At 37.3% G+C, this 10,581-nt stretch overlaps 1 pseudogene; it reads left to right on the top strand.

Moving 5' to 3' along the window:
* Positions 1-5,602: 5,602 nt before the first annotated feature.
* On the top strand, positions 5,603-8,127 carry LOC117240873 (annotated as a pseudogene).
* The last annotated feature ends 2,454 nt before the right edge of the window (positions 8,128-10,581 follow it).

Genomic DNA, 10,581 nt, shown 5'->3' on the forward strand with positions numbered 1-10,581 from the left:
TTGATGTAATGTAATAATAAGGTATAAAGTATAATAAAGTATAAAGTATAATAAAGTGTAAAGTATAATTTCGTCTGTGGTATAATCTTTCTATTCCATTTTGTTACGTCGCACCGCGAGCAATATGGCAACCAGATGTCACCATATACTCGCAGCGTATCCTCCATAGTTTCAAGTACCTTCCATAAATCTCATAGATTTCCTAGAAAAGGTCCTTCAAACCAAACAAACGTCTGTTTCCGAAGAATTTCTAAAGACTATTGTCTACCCCGACTGGACAAGGGAAAGTTAATTTTTCTCACGTATGCTGCAACTTTTCTCCCACTAACCACTTTCTCTCGAGGGCGGTTAAGACCCTTCGTTAACCAATTAACAACGAAGCCACTTCCTTCACTCTCCTAACTAAAATCGTCACCAACAACTCCGATGGTCCCGTGCGCTAGACACACCCATCCTTAGCTTTCCTCCGAAACAGCATCGTCTCCCAAGACAGTTCTGATTTCACATCCTTCGAACGGTCAATATCCTTCCACCGGATAGGACACACCCACAGATCAGTCACTCATTCATCTCGTACATATTCTCAACGCAGTTCGCTGTGGAGTGCCGAAGCGTGCAGACGTGTCTCTAGTGCCCAGCGTAGTTCGAAAACAACACGTGTCGCCCAAACGTCGAAAGAGAACACAGCTACGTGCCCCTTACCCCCTAGGGAGAAGAAAATCCCACGCACCTAACCCCAACACGAATACTAGCCTCACAGCCTCACGACTAGTTGTTCATTCCGAATTAACTAGCTCGATGATGGCCCAGCAACCGCGACCAGGCTCTCCGGAGCAGACTCGCAGCTACCCCGAGCTACCCCCCCCCCCGTGGCAGAAGTGTAGCAGAACTCTCCGCACTAACGACGCTAACACTACAAAGAAGAGGAAAATAGAACCAGCAACGCAAATAAACACACACAACAGGTTCGCCGTATTGGAATCCTCAAACGACGCCATGGAAATCGTAGAACCGCCATCAAACCAACACTCACAAAGAATCCCCCCTCCCCCACCAATTTTTGTGGACGACGTCATTGACATACAGACAATGACCAAGTCCCTAGAGAGAGATACCAGCAAGGAGGAATATAACCTTAAGACAAGCAACAACAAGGTGAAAATACTACCGACGAACCCAGAAGCTTACAGAAAACTCACCAAGACACTCAGGACCCTGAACGCCAACTTCCACACCTACCCACTTAAACAGGAAAGGCCTTTCCGGGTGGTCCTACGAAACATACACCACTCAGCAGATATAGACGAACTAAAATACGAACTCTCAAAACTCGGCCACGAAGTCGTCAACGTAAGTAATATAAGGCACAGAGTTTCGAAAGACCCGTTATCCTTATTCTTCCTAGACATTAAACAAAAACCGAACAATAAGGAAATATGTAACATCAGTCGCCTAATGAACGCGATAGTAAAGATCGAACCACCGCTCGTGAAAAAAGAAATAGTGCAGTGCAAAAGGTGCCAAAGGTACGGTCATACGCAGAAATACTGCAACCATACTGTCCGCTGCGTTAAATGCGCAGGCTCTCACTCCACTGACCAGTGCGCCAAATCACCGGAAACCCCAGCGAAATGCATCCACTGCCAAGGGGACCACCCTGCCAACTACAAAGGCTGCCCAGCATATAAAACACTATACACGAACAGGTACCCTAAGCCCAGAGCAAAAGAGGTATCCAACCAAACACCCAGCCCGCCGAAATTCACGACTACACCAACCCCCTCAACCAACCAAACGCACAGTCCTACCAAATTCATCTCCACCTCAACCTCCTTTGCCCAAGCAGTACAAGGCATCCAAAATAACCCGAACAGCCAAAGGAACCTTCCCCAAAACAGTGACCCCACCCCACCAAACACAGACAACTCCTCAAGGCTTGAAAAGCTAATAGAGAAACAATCGGAGCAAATAAATCACTTGCTATCGCTACTAACACTCATCGTGGAAAAATTAGCACACCCCGACTCAAAATAAAACCAAGGCGCATAGCACTCTGGAACGCCAACGGTCTAGCGCAACACAAACTTGAACTAGAACTCTTCTTAGACACCAGCAAATCGACGTAATGCTCGTATCGGAAACCCACTTCACCGACAAGAGCTACCTGAAAATAAATGGTTACAAATTCTACCATACCCAACACCAGCGGAAAAGCCCACGGTAGCACCGGAATAATAATCAAAGCAAGTATTAAGCACTACGAACTTCCATCATTCCAGAAAGACTACCTCCAAGCAACAAACGTAGCAATAGAAGACTGTCATGGCTCAATCACCACCTCAGCGGTATACTGCCCTCCCAGACACTCCATCGCCAAAGAAGACTTTGATAACTTCCTGGACACCCTGGGCAACAGATTCATAGTTGGAGGAGACTATAACGCCAAACACATCCAATGGGGCAGCAGACTGGTTACAGCAAGAGGCAAAAACCTCTTAAACAGCATAACAAACAACAACCTCAACTACCTCACCACATACGAACCCACATACTGGCCCACTGACACCAACAAAATACCCGACCTTCTCGACTTCTTCATAACTAAAAATATCCCATCAAGATCAACTCCTCGGCTGATCTCTCCTCTGATCATTCTCCCGTGATAGCAACAGTCAGTTCAACAATCATCGAGAATACACCTAATGGCACCATTCACAACCAACACACCAACTGGCAGCTCTTCAGAGAAGTCTTTACACACTCAACCTCAGCCTTCCCCCCACTAAAAACAAAGGAAGATATCGAAGCAGCCACGGAATACTTAAACACGAGCATAATAAACGCAATCCGCCTCTCCACACCGACAAAGCCATCTAACAGCAAACAAGAATATCTCCATTACATACTAAAAAATAGCAGAAAAACGAAGACTAAGAAGAGTATGGCAGACCCATAGAACACCGGAGGACAAACGCAAACTTAACAACGCAACTAGAAAGCTATCCAGAACCTTAAGAAACTATAAAAACGACTGTTTCCATAAATACCTCGCCAGCTTATCCACCACAGCCGACGCCAACTACTCACTATGGAAGGCCTCCAGGAAACTCACACGCCCCCCACAAATAATCCCACCTATCCGCCGTCCGCAAGGTGGATGGGCGCGAAGCCCCATAGAAAAAACCGACCTGTTTGCAAAACACTTGTCAAAAGTATTCAAACCCCATTCCCCCCAAACCGCCGCGGACGTTACTGAATACCTGCACACCCCCTTCCAAATGTCCCCTCCTATCGAACCCTTCTCCTCTGCTGAGACTATAGAAACAATCAGTCGCCTAAACCCCAAGAAAGCAGCAGGCCACGACCTAATAGGCAATAGAGCAATCAAGGAACTTCCCACAAAAGGGATAGCACTCATCACATCGATTTTTAATGCTATCCTTCGCCTGGAACACTATCCTAAGGCTTGGAAAATCTCATTGATTACCCTCATCTCTAAACCCGGTAAACCGATATACGAAACCTGCTCCTATCGCCCAATCAGTCTTTTACCTACCCTGTCCAAACTATTCGAGAAGATGCTCACGAACCGACTCCTTCCAATCCTAGAGAACTTGAAAACACTCCCAGATCACCAATTCGGCTTCCGAAAACATCATTCTACGGTAGAGCAAATCCACCGCCTAACTCATACGATCAGCCAAACACTCGAAAAGAAAAAATATTGCTCAGCGGTCTTCCTAGACATCCAACAGGCATTCGATAAAGTATGGCATGAAGGGCTACTATACAAACTTAAAAAGATCCTACCCCACCCCTACTACTCCATCCTAAAATCTTACCTAACCAATGGGCAATTCATGGTTAAATACCTAGACGCCACTTCCGCAACATTCCCAATAGAAGCCGGCATACCCCAAGGTAGTGTCCTCGGACCCCTACTGTACTCCATCTACACTGCCGACCTACCTATATCAAATGATATAACAATAGCGACATTTGCAGACGACACAGCGCTATTAGCTTTCCACGCTGACCCGGTAATAGCCTCATCCACTCTCCAGCGAAGTCTCGACTCCATGGAAAAGTGGTTTCACAAATGGGGCTTCAAAGTCAACGAAAAGAAATCCCCACATGTAACCTTCACGCTCCGAAAACAAACCTGCCCCCAGGTCACCATCAACAATGCAACAGTTCCTAGCAGGGACACAGTCCGATACCTGGGCATGACCCTGGACGGGAGACTAACGTGGAAGACACACATCTCAGATAAAAGGAAGCAACTAAAGGACAAACTAAAAAAACTCTATTGGCTCACGGGCCGACGCTCCAAACTAAATATACAGAATAAAATTACCCTCTACAAGACCGTAATAAAACCTGTCTGGACCTACGGAATCCAACTATGGGGAACAGCAAGTAACTCCAACATTGAAATACTCCAACGCTTTCAATCGAAAACGCTAAGATCCCTAATTGACGCATCTTGGTATGTAACCAATGAAACAATACACCGCGACCTCAAGATACCCACCGTCAAAGAGGAAATAGCAAAATATAGCAACAGATACAGCAAAAGAATCAACAAACACCGAAACCCCCTAATCACTGGACTACTCGATACGACGGACCAGACTCGCAGACTGAAGAGGCACTACCCGCTAGATCTAAACGTCAGATTCATTTAATTATCCAAACTAAGCATATGCACTTACTTATCATACTTTAAATTATACCTATCTATAATAGTATTAACTTATTGTAAATAAACAGCCATGTCACTGCGCCACGCCAGAAAAATTACTGAAAATTCTCAACGCGAGAATTGATTGTAATTTCAACAAATAAATAAAAAAAAAATATTCTCAACGCGAGAATTAATTGTAATTTCAACAAATAAATAAAAAAAAAATCTCGTACATACGCACCAGAGTAACTGCCTTCGTTATAAGTTGTTGGAATAAACGGTGAAATATCACTTACTATACAGTGTCATATTCATTTAACCACCTCTTATCTTAACCGAAACAGGGAAACGACTACTTCGCGGAGTCGATTCACCGAATCGTAGCGAGAATTTACGCCTCTCGCTACTGCGACTGCGTCTCTCCGCGAACGGTCGTAACACATTGATCGACAGAAGTACTAAACTCTAATAACATAAATTTATATATTTTCTATTTCCCAGCCACCAGTTTTATAGATTTTTCTATCTTCTGTACTACTTTTATCCCTTTTATTTTTTCTTACATGAGATTATTTTAAATTTAATATCATTTGTTCGCAATATTTGTTATTTATCTTTCCTTGAATTTGAAATTTCGCGCTTCAATGTTGTGTGTTGTTCGACGTTTTATCGAACGATGTTTATCGAACTAGTTTATGAATACATACATAATCATTAAAGAATCTATAAACCTTACTAGTTTGTTTTTACTAAGTTTTGTTACAGAAAACATGTTCTCATAAATTTTCAACTTTAATTTATGAAAATTTATTAACCTTAAACTATAAAATCATTCAATGAGTCTTCCCGGATGTTTTTATGTAGTCATAGTTTCACATATCAGCACAGCTCCACCAATAGGATAAGAGTTACGTGGAAGCAACAGGGGGGAAGAAGAACATATAGAGATCTAAAGGTTATTTTTGTCTCATTCAAGTTTCTGTTAACCGGCTTGGAAATTTCCTGTGCTTGTTTCGACTTTGAAGTCTTAAAAAAAAATTGTAAGTAAATAGTATATATATAGTATATATATCCTGAATCAAAGTTTCTCTTTATAAATAATAAACCGTTTAAAAACTATATTTTGTATGTTTTTTCCTTATTCATAATTAAATAATAAATATGAAATACTTCTAAAGAAAGCCGACATCCTTCAATTAACCGAACAGCAGATGATTTAAAAATTAGTAGTTGAAAGAAATAAATGTTATTACATGTTCATAATTGATCGATAAATTTAAGTATACAATTAGAAAATGTTTCTTCTTTATTGATAACTAAATAATACAGATAAGATACAAGATACTTGTACGAAAAGTCGGCGCGTCGTTCAATTAACGGAACAGCAGAGGATTTGAAAATTAGTAGTTGAAAGAAATAAATGTTATCATATGTTCATAATTGATCGATAAATTTAAGTATGCAATTAGAAAAGGTTTCTTAAGTTTGGAAGAATATATAATCATGCTGAATGTTTTGTAGTTACGAAAGTTGTATACAAACATACATTGTACATACGACTAGTAATGGTACTAAATTACTGTTAGAGGGTCTTGGGTGTATAGAACCATATGATTAAATTAATACTAGAGATAACGAATCGCGCGAATGTAATTAATATTTTGAAATGCGTTGTTTGCATTAATTGATAGTTTTCTTATAAACTTTTTTATAAACAATTTCATTGCTATAGGAAAAAGATAAATGCTGGTATTATGTCTATCCTACTTAAATAGAAAGTGCAATATTTTGTTATAATATTTGGCGCAAGTTTATACATTATTACATCCAAAAATAATATTCTTTTTATATCTAAGCTATATTAAAATATAAAGATACAAATAGCTATGCGGGTAGTTAGTAGTTGATGCTTTTTACTTAAATTGTCTTATACTTCATAATTTGTAATAATATAATTCTTGTCATCAATGATTCTTTGTTTTTACTTTGTATATATTATACTTCCAGGAAGATGCCGCTCTATAAATTGACTTACTTCACAGTTACGGCATTGGCAGAACCAATCCGTTCTTCTTCAGCTATGCTAGTATTCCATTTGAAGATGAACGTATCAGAAAGGACGTCTGGCCAGAAATAAAGCCCTGTAAGCTTAAAATTTAAAGAAGTTCTGTTTCTTAAATCTCATCTTTCCTAATTTAACTAAAGTAGCTAAATAAAGTAGAACACAATTATGCAGAGTATAACAGAGATTATTGTTTACTCTCCATTGCTCTATAAGATATGTGAGAGGACAATAGGTATTGTTAAGGAGACAATGCCCTTTGTTTGCTGATAAATTATCAATAAATTAAATTATATCTTTCCAAAACAGATAACAGGAAGCTAGATATTTAAGAAGCATCATAATCTGTTTGTTCGATAGAATCTTTGATTCTATTAGTTGTATGTTTTTAGTGACTCCTTATGGCCTGCTTCCTATGCTCGTAGCTGATAGAAGGAAGGTTGCTCAGTCTACAGCTATTTGCCGTTCCTTAGCCAAACAATATGACTTAGCTGGAAAGACTGACTGGGCAAATCTTCATATTGATGCCACTGTTGATACTATTCATGATATTCGTCATAGTGAGTATCCAGTGCTGTTTTGCATAAATCTTATGAGAATCTTGATAACAGAATGTACATATCTGTTCAGGTATTTATTAGTTGAAATCCGATTTAATATTTGATTTAATCGAACGATACACGTATGTCAACAATACAAGACAAAGCATTAAAAAGGAGTGTAATTCTATCTTCAGTATCATTTAAATTTCGCACAACACTGTATTCAAATTAGTATAACATTAGCGAATAGTATTTAACTGAAAACAAATTTTCAGAAATTGCCGCCTTCCACTATGAGGAGGACGAGAAGGTCAAAGCTGCAAAACGCAAGGCTGCTGAAGAGACGCTGCCGTTCATTTTAGAACGGTTGGACCAGCAAGTGAAGGAAAATGACGGCTACTTCTACGATGGTACTCTCTCTTGGGCTGATTTAACATTCGTTGCTCTGCTCGATTATTTGAACTTTATGTACAAGTCTGATCTGATCGAGAATTACGAGAATCTGAAGCTGCTGGAGAAAAAGGTCCTCCTTCTGCCCAAGATCAAAAACTGGATTGAGAGACGCCCAGTTAGCGAATTCTAAACTTCACGATTGCTTATGGTTTTATGAGCGTTTAAAGATTACGGTCTTAGTGTGTTGAGAGAATGAAGAACGAATCGTGTTGATGGAAGTTTGTATGGAATATACTGATTGCTTTTAACATTCATTAGTTCCAGTTATTACCGATATTTTTGTCATTTAGTTAGGGTTTTCCCTTTAGATTACGTTGTGATAGAGAACTATTATTTGTGTATTCCTACAGAAACATACGAACTATATAAACTGTTGACACGATGTTATGCTTTTGTATTATAGAGATAATAATAAAACCATCAAACAATCATTAATTATGTTTTTATTATATTCATTAAGAATTGAAGATTACCTCCTTGGTGATCTTGATAATATCGTATTTTACAAATGTTGAACAAAAAAAAATGTATGATTATTTTATTCAATACGTTATGAGGGTTGCTTTAAAAAAAATACGAGTTACATATTTCTTTGAAAAAAGCATGATTTTTATCGATACAATAATGTTCTTCTGTTATCGCTTTAAAGTTGAGTACTTCGTTGATTACACGAGAGGACTCGCCTACAGCAAACAAGATACGACCGTGTGTAAAGTAATTAATCTGTTTGCTCGTTGCTAGCTACACATAAGGCTTGCGTAAAAAAAAATATGCATTTCAGTTCAGGCGGAGAATTATGTAGGAAGTCATTTTGTGGATCAATAACTTAGTTAATAAAAGATCAAATTTTCATGTACATAAATGTAAGTAACGTTCAAGTATTAATCATTACATACAATTTTTGTATAATTCGATATCTTGGTCACTTACATCTTACAAATGATATATAGATAATATTTATGAGATACATTGGAGCTATCTTTTAGTTAACGTCATTTTTTCTTGTTTTCTCTGTACTTTTACTATTCTTCCAAAAATATCAAAGGATCGATGACTTCAAATTAAACTAGAATTGCTTCGGTATATTGTCAATCAATGGCTATTTGTATTCACATCTATATCAAAGGAAAACCGATTGCAAAATTAATTATCCTTGCAACTCCGCAATCTGAAACTATGTGTGATCGACCTTGAAGATGACAAATCTCAATGTTTGAAGTAGTACAAAAAGATGATAATTTAATTTCGCTTTATCAAACTGTACAAAATTTGTATACACATACAGAAAAAACGGAGTTCAAACATTAATCAACATGAATTATCGGTTATTATTGCTGAGTAATTATTAGGATTAGAGTTTTGGAGTATCGATCGTATCGAGTTTTAACTATCGGTTTCCGCAATTTATTGTTTTTTTAATTATGTCTAAATGGTATCAGTTTTTGAATATTTTATAGTTTACACTCCAACATACTGACGTAAGCTATCGAAAATAATTGTAAATTATGCAATATCATTTTTTTTATATTTCATAATCTAAATTTTAATCTATTTTTTGTATTTAACATCCCCTTTTTATTGTTCTTGTACGTTCTTCAAAAAATCTTAATTTTTTTTGGATAAAATCTTGTGTGAATTTACAAAAAATACGATTCTTCGTTTAATTTTTTTTCCCTTATTGTCTTTACATATTTGGAGTTTAAACGCGTTATAAGTACGTTTTTTTTAACATGATTACGTAGAATTCTTATTCTGAATAAATTATTTGTTTCCGCTTCATAACTGTTTCTAAATTACAGTGCATTTAATCTTGAAATGCACAGTAACATTTTATACTTTTTACGTTCTAACGAATTTTCAGGATCGGTTAAAAATTAAATTACAGTAATGGTAATACTCAATATTAATGTCAGACGTGGATACTTCACTGTTTTGTATAATAATTTGTTATCTTGGCATCGATCAAGGTATTTAATATACAAAGCGTACAGATTAATAAGAATTATAATTAATCCTTCTTCTATAGTATTCACCGTTCTTTTCCAGCTCGTACCATTTCAAATAGACTTTCGAATAGATTTCAAAGATTTGTCTGTTCAAATAAAACGCGATCTTTTTTATTTCCCTATCAGTCGTCCCGTTACTGTTCCGTAGTTTCCAACAGATTGCAGATTCGTTTAGGAAACATTTGTAACGAAAAACAAACCCACTCGCAGAAATGTTATTCAATATCGCATTTATAACTTTCATAGACATCCTCCTCTCATTGCTATCATTGTAAACAGATTGAAACTTCGTTTGCAAACACTCGCGATTAAAAAAAAAAGAAGAATTAATCTTAAACAATTTTATCTTGTGTTCCATTTATAATTTTCATAATTGTCTTCCCGACGTTGTATCATTTTAAATGGCTTTTTCTATCCATCTATGTTGCAGCGAGATCAACGGTCCTAATTACTAAATTGCACGATGTGTTCATACAAATTCACTTTTTATGAACGCGATGAAACGAAATGAAACCTAAGTAGAGATTTGTTTTCTCATCAAGTATAACGAGTTTTATACTTTGGATAGATTGCCTCGTTGTGAGAAGGTCTTAATCGTTTATAATTGCGATTAAGTAATTGCAATAAGTCATATTTTTAAGAAACGTTCTCACATGCTGTCACACCCTCTAATTAGAAAAGGATCACGAAACATTCGGTTTATGATATTATTTGTTTGTAAATCTTCCTGCTTCCGGAAACTTTTTTAAATATGAAAATATTTATATACAAAATGAAATATTTTTTTCAATATCAACACTTCTTGCGTTTATGTTGTCCTAGTCAGAATTA

The sequence above is a fragment of the Bombus vosnesenskii genome, unplaced genomic scaffold (assembly GCF_011952255.1).
Source record: "Bombus vosnesenskii isolate JDL3184/JDL3185 unplaced genomic scaffold, Bvos_JDL3184-5_v1.1 scf7180000015037, whole genome shotgun sequence".
Classification (NCBI taxonomy): domain Eukaryota; kingdom Metazoa; phylum Arthropoda; class Insecta; order Hymenoptera; family Apidae; genus Bombus; species Bombus vosnesenskii.